Below are 14,038 nucleotides of genomic sequence, written 5' to 3'. Positions count from 1 at the left end.
ACCCGAGTAGAACGGAATGGAATGGAATGGAATGGAATGGAACAGAATTCAATGGAATGGAATGGAATGGAATGGAATTGAATGGAATGGAATGGAATGGAATGGAATCGAATTGAGTAGAATGGAATCGAATGGAATAGAATGGAATCGAATGGAATGGAATGGAATAGAATGGAATCAACCCGAGTAGAACGGAATGGAATGGAATGGAATGGAATGGAACGGAACGGAACGGAATGGAACGCAACGCAACGGAACGGAACGGAATGGAACGGAACTGAAAGGAATGGAATGGAATGAAATCAACCCGAGCAGAACGGAATGGAATGGAGTGGAACGGAATGGAATTCAATGGAATAGAATGGAATGGAATGGAATGGAATGGAATGGAATGGAATGGAATCGAATGGAATCGAATGGAATCGAAGGGAATGGATTGGAATAGAATGGAATCAACCCGAGTAGAACGGAATGGAATGGAATGGAACGGAATGGAACGAACCCGAATAGAACGGAACTGAACGGAATGGAACGGAACGGAACGGAACGGAACGGAGTGAAATGGAATGGAATGGAATCGAATGGAACCGAATGGAATGGAATGGAATGGAATGGAATGGAATGGAACGGAAAGGAACGGAACGCAACGGAATGGAATGGAATGATAAACCCGAGTAGAACGGAATGGAATGGAATGGAATGGAACGAACCCGAGTAGAACGGAACAGAACGGAACGGAACGGAACGGAACGGAACGGAACGGAATGGAGTGAAATGGAATGGAATGGAATCGAATGGAATGGAATGGAATGGAATGGAATGGAATGGAATGGAATCGAATCGAATCGAATCGAATGGAATGGAATGGAATGGAATGGAATGGAATGGAATGGAATGGAATGGAATGGAATCAACCCGAGTAGAACGTAATGGCATGGAATGGAATGGAATGGAATGGAATGGAATGGAATGGAATGGAATTCAGTGGAATAGAGTGGAATGGAATGGAATGGAATGGAATGGAATGGAATGGAATCGAATGGAATGGAATGGAATGGAATGGAATGGAATGGAATGGAATGGAAAGGAATGGAATGGAATTGAATGGAATGGAATCAACCCGAGTAGAACGGAATGGAATGGAATGGAATGGAATGGAATGGAATCAACCCGAGTAGAACGGAATGCAATGGAATGGAATGGAATGGAATGGAATGGAATGGAACGGAACGGACCCGAGTAGAACGGAACAGAACGGAACGGAACGGAACGGAACGGAACGGAATTGAGTGAAATGGAATGGAATGGAATCGAGTGGAATGGAATGGAATGGAATGGAATGGAATGGAATAGAATCGAATGGAATGGAATGGAATGGAATGGAATGGAATGGAATCGAATCGAATCGAATCGAATGGAATCGAATTTAATGGAATGGAATGGAATGGAATGGAATGGAATGGAATGGAATTCAATGGAATGGAACGGAATTCAATGGAATGGAATGGAATGGAATGGAACGGAACGGAACGGAACGGAACGGAACGGAACGGAATGGAATGGAATGGAATGAACCCGAGTAGAACGGAATGGAACGGAATGGAATGGAATCGAATGGAATGGAATGGAATAGAATGGAATCAACCCGAGTAGAACGGAATGGAACGGAATGGAATGGAATGGAACGGAACGGAACGGAACGGAATTCAATGGAATTAAACGGAATGGAATGGAATTAAATGGAATGGAACGGAATTCAATGGAATGGAATGGAATGGAATGGAACGGAACGGAACGGAACGGAACGGAACGGAACGGAACGGAATGGAATGGAATTCAATGGAATGGAATGGAATGGAATGGAATGGAATTGAGTGGAATGGAACGGAATTCAATGGAATGGAATGGAATGGAATGGAATTCAATGGAATGGAATGCAATCGAATGGAATCGAATGGAATCGAATGGAATCGATTGGAATCGAATGGAATCGAATGGAATGGAATGGAATAGAATGGAATCAACACGAATGGAATGGAACGGAACGGAACGGAACGGAACGGAACGGAATGGAATAGAATGGAATCAACCCGAGTAGAACGGAATGGAATGGAATGGAATTGAATGGAACAGAATTCAATGGAATGGAATGGAATGGAATTCAATGGAATGGAATGGAATGGAATGGAATGGAATTCAGTGGAATGGAATGGAATGGAATGGAATGGAATGGAATGGAATGGAATGGAATGGAATGGAATGGAATCGAATGGAATCGAATGGAATGGAATGGAATAGAATGGAATCAATCCGAGTAGAACGGAACGGAACGGAACGGAAAGGAACGGAAAGGAATGGAATGGAATGGAACGGAATTCAATGCAATGGATCGGAATTCAATGGAATGGAACGGAATGGAACGGAACGTAATGGAACGGAATGGAATGGAGTGGAATGGAATGGAATGGAATGGAACGGAATGGAATGGAACGGAATGGAATGGAATGGAATTCAATGGAATGGAATGGTATGGAATGGAATGGAATGGAATGGAATCGAATTGAATCGAATGGAATCGAATGGAATAGAATGGAATAGAATGGAATGGAATGGAATAGAATGGAATCAACCCGAGTAGAACGGAACGGAACGGAACGGAACGGAACGGTAAGGAATGGAATGGAATGGAACGGAATTCAATGCAATGGAACGGAATTCAATGGAATGGAACGGAATGGAACGGAATGGAACGGAACGGAATGGAAAGGAATGGAATGGAATGGAATGGAATGGAATGGAATGGAATGGAATGGAATGGAACGGAATGGAATGGAATGGAATGGAATGGAATTCCATGGAATGGAATGGAATTCAATGGAATGGAATTCTATGGAATTCAATGGAATGGAATGGAATCGAATGGAATGGAATGGAATTCAATGGAATGGAATGGAATCGAATGGAATGGAATGGAATGGAATTCCATGGAATTCCATGGAATGGAATGGAATGGAATGGAATGGAATGGAATTCAATGGAATAGAATGGAATGGAATGAAATCAACACAAGTAGAAAGGAATGGAACGGAACGGAATGGAATGGAATGAACCCGAGTAGAACGGAATGGAATGGAATGGAATGGAATGGAAAGGAACGGAATCGAGTGGAATGGAATGGAATAGAATGGAATCAACCCGAGTAGAACGGAATGGAACGGAATGGAACGGAATGGAACGGAACGGAACGGAACGGAACGGAACGGAACGGAATTCAATGGAATGGAACGGAATGGAATGGAATTCAATGGAATGGAACGGAATTCAATGGAATGGAAAGGAATGGAATGGAACGGAACGGAACGGAACGGAACGGAACGGAACGGAATGGAATGGAATTCAATGGAATGGATTGGAATGGAATGGAATTCAATCTAATGGAATTCAATGGAATGGAATGGAATGGAATGGAACGGAATTCAATGGAATGGAATGGAATGGAATGGAATTCAATGGAATGGAATGGAATTCAATGGAATGGAATGGAATGGAATGGAATGGAATGGAATCGAATGGAATCGAATGGAATCGAATGGAATGGAATGGAATAGAATGGAATCAACCCGAGTAGAACGGAAAGGAACGGAATGGAACGGAATGGAACGGAACGGAACGGAACGGAACGGAACAGAATTCAATGGAATGGAACGGAATGGAATGGAATTCAATGGAATGGAACGGAATTCAATGGAATGGAATGGAATGGAATGGAACGGAACGGAACGGAACGGAACGAAACGGAACGGAACGGAACGGAACGGAACGGAACGGAATGGAATGGAATTCAATGGAATGGAATGGAATGGAATGGAATTCAATGGAATGGAATTCAATGGAATGGAATGGAATGGAATGGAATGGAATGGAACGGAATTCAATGGAATGGAATGGAATGGAATGGAATTCAATGGAATGGAATGGAATGGAATGGAATGGAAACGAATGGAATCGAATGGAATCGAATGGAATGGAATGGAATGGAATGGAATAGAATGGAATCAACCCGAGTGGAATGGAATGGAATGGAATGGTATGGAATGGAATGGAATGGAATGGAATGGAATGGAATGGAATGGAATGGAATTCAAATGGAATGGAATGGAATGGAATGCAATGGAATGGAATGGAATGGAATGGAATTCAATTGAATGGAATGGAACGGAATGGAATGGAATGGAATGGAATGGAATGGAATGGAATGGAATTCAATTGAATGGAATGGAATGGAATCGAATGGAATCGAATGGAATGGAATGGAATGGAATGGAATAGAATGGAATCAACCCGAGTGGAATGGAACGGAACGGAACGGAACGGAACGGAACGGAACGGAACGGAATGGAATAGAATGGAATCAACCCGAGTAGAACGGAATGGAATGGAATGGAATTGAATGGAACAGAATTCAATGGAATGGAATGGAATGGAATGGAATTCAATGGAATGGAATGGAATGGAATGGAATTCAATGGAATGGAATGGAATCGAATGGAATGGAATGGAAAGGAATTCAATTGAATGGAATGGAATGGAATGGAATGGAATGGAATGGAATGGAATGTAATTCAATGGAATGGAATGGAATGGAATGGAATGGAATTCTATTGAATGGAATTCAATGGAATAGAATGGAATGGAATGGAATCAACAAAAGTAGAAAGGAATGGAACGGAACGGAACGGAACGGAACGGAATGGAATGGAATGAATCCGAGTAGAACGGAATGGAATGGAATGGAATGGAATGGAATGGAATGGAATGGAATGGAATGGAATGGAATAGAATGGAAACAACTCGAGTAGAACGGAATGGAACGGAATGGAACGGAATGGAACGGAACGGAAAGGAACGGAACGGAACGGAATTCAATGCAATGGAACGGAATGGAATGGAATTCAATGGAATGGAACGGAATTCAATGGAATGGAATGGAATGGAATGGAACGGAACGGAACGGAACGGAACGGAACGGAATGGAATGGAATTCAGTGGAATGGAATGGAATGGAATGGAATTCAATGGAATGGAATTCAATGGAATGGAATAGAATGGAATGGAATGGAATGGAACGGAATTCAATGGAATGGAATGGAATGGAATGGAATTCAATGGAATGGAATGGAATGGAATGGAATGGAATGGAATGGAATGGAATGGAATGGAATGGAATCGAATGGAATCGAATGGAATCGAATGGAATGGAATGGAATAGAATGGAATCAACCCAAGTAGAATGGAATGGAATGGAATGGAATGGAATGGAATAGAATTCAATGGAATGGAACGGAATTCAATGGAATGGAATGGAATGGAATGGAATGGAATGGAATGGAATGGAATCGAATTGAATCGAATGGAATCGAATGGAATAGAATGGAATCGAATGGAATGGAATGGAATAGAATGGAATCAACCCGAGTAGAACGGAACTGAACGGAACGGAACGGAATGGAACGGAACGGAAAGGAATGGAATGGAATGGAACGGAATTCAATGCAATGGAACGGAATTCAATGGAATGGAACGGAATGGAAAGGAATGGAACGGAACGGAATGGAATGGAAAGGAATGGAATGGAATGGAACGAAATGGAATGGAACGGAATGGAATGGAATGGAATGGAATGGAATTCAATGGAATGGAATGGAATTCAATGGAATGGAATTCAATGGAATGGAATGGAATGGAATGGAATGGAACGGAACGGAACGGAATGGAATGGAATGAATCCGAGTAGAACGGAATGGAATGGAATGGAATGGAATGGAATGGAATGGAATGGAATGGAATGGAATGGAATGGAATAGAATGGAAACAACTCGAGTAGAACGGAATGGAACGGAATGGAACGGAATGGAACGGAACGGAAAGGAACGGAACGGAACGGAATTCAATGCAATGGAACGGAATGGAATGGAATTCAATGGACTGGAACGGAATTCAATGGAATGGAATGGAATGGAATGGAACGGAACGGAACGGAACGGAACGGAACGGAATGGAATGGAATTCAGTGGAATGGAATGGAATGGAATGGAATTCAATGGAATGGAATTCAATGGAATGGAATAGAATGGAATGGAATGGAATGGAACGGAATTCAATGGAATGGAATGGAATGGAATGGAATTCAATGGAATGGAATGGAATGGAATGGAATGGAATGGAATGGAATGGAATGGAATGGAATGGAATCGAATGGAATCGAATGGAATCGAATGGAATGGAATGGAATAGAATGGAATCAACCCGAGTAGAATGGAATGGAATGGAATGGAATGCAATGGAATAGAATTGAATGGAATGGAACGGAATTCAATGGAATGGAATGGAATGGAATGGAATGGAATGGAATGGAATGGAATCGAATTGAATCGAATGGAATCGAATGGAATAGAATGGAATCGAATGGAATGGAATGGAATAGAATGGAATCAACCCGAGTAGAACGGAACGGAACGGAACGGAACGGAATGGAACGGAACGGAAAGGAATGGAATGGAATGGAACGGAATTCAATGCAATGGAACGGAATTCAATGGAATGGAACGGAATGGAAAGGAATGGAACGGAACGGAATGGAATGGAAAGGAATGGAATGGAATGGAACGAAATGGAATGGAACGGAATGGAAAGGAATGGAATGGAATGGAATTCAATGGAATGGAATGGAATTCAATGGAATGGAATTCAATGGAATGGAATGGAATGGAATGGAATGGAATGGAATGGAATTCAATGGAATGGAATGGAATCGAATGGAATGGAATGGAAAGGAATTCAATTGAATGGAATGGAATGGAATGGAATGGAATGGAATGGAATGGAATGTAATTCAATGGAATGGAATGGAATGGAATGGAATGGAATTCTATTGAATGGAATTCAATGGAATAGAATGGAATGGAATGGAATCAACAAAAGTAGAAAGGAATGGAACGGAACGGAACGGAACGGAACGGAATGGAATGGAATGAATCCGAGTAGAACGGAATGGAATGGAATGGAATGGAATGGAATGGAATGGAATGGAATGGAATGGAATGGAATAGAATGGAAACAACTCGAGTAGAACGGAATGGAACGGAATGGAACGGAATGGAACGGAACGGAAAGGAACGGAACGGAACGGAATTCAATGCAATGGAACGGAATGGAATGGAATTCAATGGAATGGAACGGAATTCAATGGAATGGAATGGAATGGAACGGAACGGAACGGAACGGAACGGAACGGAACGGAATGGAATGGAATTCAGTGGAATGGAATGGAATGGAATGGAATTCAATGGAATGGAATTCAATGGAATGGAATAGAATGGAATGGAATGGAATGGAACGGAATTCAATGGAATGGAATGGAATGGAATGGAATTCAATGGAATGGAATGGAATGGAATGGAATGGAATGGAATGGAATGGAATGGAATGGAATCGAATGGAATCGAATGGAATCGAATGGAATGGAATGGAATAGAATGGAATCAACCCGAATAGAATGGAATGGAATGGAATGGAATGGAATGGAATAGAATTGAATGGAATGGAACGGAATTCAATGGAATGGAATGGAATGGAATGGAATGGAATTCAATGGAATGGAATGGAATCGAATGGAATCGAATGGAATCGAATGGAATCGAATGGAATCGAATGGAATCGAATGGAATGGAATGGAATAGAATGGAATCAACCCGAGTGGAATGGAACGGAACGGAACGGAACGGAACGGAATGGAATAGAATGGAATCAACCCGAGTAGAACGGAATGGAATGGAATGGAACGGAATGGAACAGAATTCAATGGAATGGAATGGAATGGAATGGAATTCAATGGAATGGAATGGAATGGAATGGAATGGAATCGAATGGAATCGAATGGAATCGAATGGAATGGAATGGAATAGAATGTAATCAATCCGAGTAGAACGGAACGGAACGGAACGGAACGGAACGGAAAGGAATGGAATGGAATGGAACGGAATTCAATGCAATGGATCGGAATTCAATGGAATGGAACGGAATGGAACGGAACGTAATGGAATGGAATGGAATGGAATGGAATGGAATGGAATGGAATGGAATGGAATTCAATTGAATGGAATGGAATGGAATGGAATGGAATGGAATCGAATGGAATGGAATGGAATGGAATGGAATGGAATGGAATAGAATGGAATCAACCCGAGTAGAATGGAATGGAACGGAATGGAATGGAATGGAATGGAATCGAATGGAATGGAATTCGATGGAATGGAATGGAATGGAATGGAATGGAATGGAATGGAAAGCAATGGAATTCAAATGGAATGGAATGGAATGGAATCGAATGGAATCGAATGGAATGTAAAGGAACAGAATGGAATCAACCCGAGTAGAATGGAACAGAACGGAACGGAACGGAACGGAAAGGAATGGAATTCAATGGAACGGAATTCAATGGAATGGAATGGAATGGAATGGAATTCAATGGAATGGAATGGAATTCAATGGAATGGAATGGAATGGAATGGAATGGAATGGAATGGAATGGAATGGAATTCGATGGAATGGAATGGAATGGAATGGAATGGAATGGAATGGAATTCAATTGAATGGAATGGAATGGAATGGAATCGAATGGAATCGAATGGAATCGAATGGAATCGAATGCAATGGAATGTAATAGAATGGAATCAACCCGAGTAGAATGGAATGGAATGGAATGGAATGGAATGGAATGGAATGGAATGGAATGGAATGGAATTCGATGGAATGGAATGGAATGGAATGGAATGGAATGGAATGGAATGGAATGGAATGGAATGGAATTCCATGGAATGGAATGGAATTCCATGGAATGGAATGGAATGGAATTCAATGGAATGGAATGGAATGGAATGGAATTCAATGGAATGGAATGGAATGGAATGGAATCGAATGGAATCGAAAGGAATCGAATGGAATCGAATGGAATGGAATGGAATAGAATGGAATCAACCCGAGTAGAATGGAATGGAATGGAATGGAATGGAATGGAATGGAATGAAATGGAATGGAATGGAATGGAATTCGAATGGAATGGAATGGAATGGAATGGAATGGAATGGAATGGAATTGAACGGAATTCAATGGAATGGAATGGAAAGGAATGGAATTCATTGGAATGGAATGGAATGGAATGGAATTCAATGGAATGGAATGGAATGGAATGGAATCGAATGGAATCGAATGGAATCGAATGGAATCGAATGGAATCGAATGGAATGGAATGGAATAGAATGGAATCAACCCGAGTGGAATGGAACGGAACGGAACGGAACGGAACGGAACGGAATGGAATAGAATGGAATCAACCCGAGTAGAACGGAATGGAATGGAATGGAATGGAATGGAATGGAACAGAATTCAATGGAATGGAATGGAATGGAATGGAATTCAATGGAATGGAATGGAATGGAATGGAATGGAATGGAATGGAATGGAATGGAATGGAATGGAATCGAATTGAATAGAATGGAATCGAATGGAATAGAATGGAATCGAATGGAATGGAATGGAATAGAATGGAATCAACCCGAGTAGAACGGAACGGAACGGAACGGAACGGAACGGAACGGAAAGGAATGGAATGGAATGAACCCGAGTAGAACGGAATGGAATGGAATGGAACGGAATGGAACGGAACGGAACGGAACGGAACGGAACGGAACGGAATGGAATAGAATGGAATCAACCCGAGTAGAACGGAATGGAATGGAATGGAATGGAATGGAACAGAATTCAATGGAATGGAATGGAATGGAATGGAATTGAATGGAATGGAATGGAATGGAATGGAATCGAATTGAATAGAATGGAATCGAATGGAATAGAATGGAATCGAATGGAATGGAATGGAATAGAATGGAATCAACCCGAGTAGAACGGAATGGAATGGAATGGAATGGAATGGAATGGAACGGAATGGAACGGAACGGAATGGAACGGAACGGAACGGAATGGAACGCAACGCAACGGAACGGAACGGAATGGAACGGAACTGAAAGGAATGGAATGGAATGAAATCAACCCGAGCAGAACGGAATGGAATGGAGTGGAACGGAATGGAATTCAATGGAATAGAATGGAATGGAATGGAATGGAATGGAATGGAATGGAATGGAATGGAATGGAATCGAATGGAATCGAATGGAATCGAAGGGAATGGATTGGAATAGAATGGAATCAACCCGAGTAGAACGGAATGGAATGGAATGGAACGGAATGGAACGAACCCGAATAGAACGGAACTGAACGGAATGGAACGGAACGGAACGGAACGGAACGGAGTGAAATGGAATGGAATGGAATCGAATGGAACCGAATGGAATGGAATGGAATGGAATGGAATGGAATGGAACGGAAAGGAACGGAACGCAACGGAATGGAATGGAATGATAAACCCGAGTAGAACGGAATGGAATGGAATGGAATGGAACGAACCCGAGTAGAACGGAACAGAACGGAACGGAACGGAACGGAACGGAACGGAACGGAATGGAGTGAAATGGAATGGAATGGAATCGAATGGAATGGAATGGAATGGAATGGAATGGAATGGAATGGAATGGAATCGAATCGAATCGAATCGAATGGAATGGAATGGAATGGAATGGAATGGAATGGAATGGAATGGAATGGAATGGAATCAACCCGAGTAGAACGTAATGGCATGGAATGGAATGGAATGGAATGGAATGGAATGGAATGGAATGGAATGGAATGGAATTCAGTGGAATAGAGTGGAATGGAATGGAATGGAATGGAATGGAATGGAATGGAATCGAATCGAATGGAATGGAATGGAATGGAATGGAATGGAATGGAATGGAAAGGAATGGAATGGAATTGAATGGAATGGAATCAACCCGAGTAGAACGGAATGGAATGGAATGGAATGGAATGGAATGGAATCAACCCGAGTAGAACGGAATGCAATGGAATGGAATGGAATGGAATGGAATGGAATGGAACGGAACGGACCCGAGTAGAACGGAACAGAACGGAACGGAACGGAACGGAACGGAACGGAATTGAGTGAAATGGAATGGAATGGAATCGAGTGGAATGGAATGGAATGGAATGGAATGGAATGGAATAGAATCGAATGGAATGGAATGGAATGGAATGGAATGGAATGGAATGGAATCGAATCGAATCGAATCGAATGGAATCGAATTTAATGGAATGGAATGGAATGGAATGGAATGGAATGGAATGGAATTCAATGGAATGGAACGGAATTCAATGGAATGGAATGGAATGGAATGGAACGGAACGGAACGGAACGGAACGGAACGGAACGGAATGGAATGGAATGGAATGAACCCGAGTAGAACGGAATGGAACGGAATGGAATGGAATCGAATGGAATGGAATGGAATAGAATGGAATCAACCCGAGTAGAACGGAATGGAACGGAATGGAATGGAATGGAACGGAACGGAACGGAACGGAATTCAATGGAATTAAACGGAATGGAATGGAATTAAATGGAATGGAACGGAATTCAATGGAATGGAATGGAATGGAATGGAACGGAACGGAACGGAACGGAACGGAACGGAACGGAACGGAATGGAATGGAATTCAATGGAATGGAATGGAATGGAATGGAATGGAATTGAGTGGAATGGAACGGAATTCAATGGAATGGAATGGAATGGAATGGAATTCAATGGAATGGAATGCAATCGAATGGAATCGAATGGAATCGAATGGAATCGATTGGAATCGAATGGAATCGAATGGAATGGAATGGAATAGAATGGAATCAACACGAATGGAATGGAACGGAACGGAACGGAACGGAACGGAACGGAACGGAATGGAATAGAATGGAATCAACCCGAGTAGAACGGAATGGAATGGAATGGAATTGAATGGAACAGAATTCAATGGAATGGAATGGAATGGAATTCAATGGAATGGAATGGAATGGAATGGAATGGAATTCAGTGGAATGGAATGGAATGGAATGGAATGGAATGGAATGGAATGGAATGGAATGGAATGGAATCGAATGGAATCGAATGGAATGGAATGGAATAGAATGGAATCAATCCGAGTAGAACGGAACGGAACGGAACGGAAAGGAACGGAAAGGAATGGAATGGAATGGAACGGAATTCAATGCAATGGATCGGAATTCAATGGAATGGAACGGAATGGAACGGAACGTAATGGAACGGAATGGAATGGAGTGGAATGGAATGGAATGGAATGGAACGGAATGGAATGGAACGGAATGGAATGGAATGGAATTCAATGGAATGGAATGGAATGGAATGGAATGGAATGGAATGGAATCGAATTGAATCGAATGGAATCGAATGGAATAGAATGGAATAGAATGGAATGGAATGGAATAGAATGGAATCAACCCGAGTAGAACGGAACGGAACGGAACGGAACGGAACGGTAAGGAATGGAATGGAATGGAACGGAATTCAATGCAATGGAACGGAATTCAATGGAATGGAACGGAATGGAACGGAATGGAACGGAACGGAATGGAAAGGAATGGAATGGAATGGAATGGAATGGAATGGAATGGAATGGAATGGAATGGAACGGAATGGAATGGAATGGAATGGAATGGAATTCCATGGAATGGAATGGAATTCAATGGAATGGAATTCTATGGAATTCAATGGAATGGAATGGAATCGAATGGAATGGAATGGAATTCAATGGAATGGAATGGAATCGAATGGAATGGAATGGAATGGAATTCCATGGAATTCCATGGAATGGAATGGAATGGAATGGAATGGAATGGAATTCAATGGAATAGAATGGAATGGAATGAAATCAACACAAGTAGAAAGGAATGGAACGGAACGGAATGGAATGGAATGAACCCGAGTAGAACGGAATGGAATGGAATGGAATGGAATGGAAAGGAATGGAATCGAGTGGAATGGAATGGAATAGAATGGAATCAACCCGAGTAGAACGGAATGGAACGGAATGGAACGGAATGGAACGGAACGGAACGGAACGGAACGGAACGGAACGGAATTCAATGGAATGGAACGGAATGGAATGGAATTCAATGGAATGGAACGGAATTCAATGGAATGGAAAGGAATGGAATGGAACGGAACGGAACGGAACGGAACGGAACGGAACGGAACGGAATGGAATGGAATTCAATGGAATGGATTGGAATGGAATGGAATTCAATCTAATGGAATTCAATGGAATGGAATGGAATGGAATGGAACGGAATTCAATGGAATGGAATGGAATGGAATGGAATTCAATGGAATGGAATGGAATTCAATGGAATGGAATGGAATGGAATGGAATGGAATGGAATGGAATCGAATGGAATCGAATGGAATCGAATGGAATGGAATGGAATAGAATGGAATCAACCCGAGTAGAACGGAAAGGAACGGAATGGAACGGAATGGAACGGAACGGAACGGAACGGAACGGAACAGAATTCAATGGAATGGAACGGAATGGAATGGAATTCAATGGAATGGAACGGAATTCAATGGAATGGAATGGAATGGAATGGAACGGAACGGAACGGAACGGAACGAAACGGAACGGAACGGAACGGAACGGAACGGAATGGAATGGAATTCAATGGAATGGAATGGAATGGAATGGAATTCAATGGAATGGAATTCAATGGAATGGAATGGAATGGAATGGAATGGAATGGAACGGAATTCAATGGAATGGAATGGAATGGAATGGAATTCAATGGAATGGAATGGAATGGAATGGAATGGAAACGAATGGAATCGAATGGAATCGAATGGAATGGAATGGAATGGAATGGAATAGAATGGAATCAACCCGAGTGGAATGGAATGGAATGGAATGGTATGGAATGGAATGGAATGGAATGGAATGGAATGGAATGGAATGGAATGGAATTCAAATGGAATGGAATGGAATGGAATGCAATGGAATGGAATGGAACGGAATTCAATGGAAT

The sequence above is a fragment of the Gorilla gorilla genome, chromosome 18 (assembly GCF_029281585.2).
Source record: "Gorilla gorilla gorilla isolate KB3781 chromosome 18, NHGRI_mGorGor1-v2.1_pri, whole genome shotgun sequence".
NCBI lineage: Eukaryota > Metazoa > Chordata > Mammalia > Primates > Hominidae > Gorilla > Gorilla gorilla.
Note: the sequence above shows the minus strand (reverse complement) of the source record.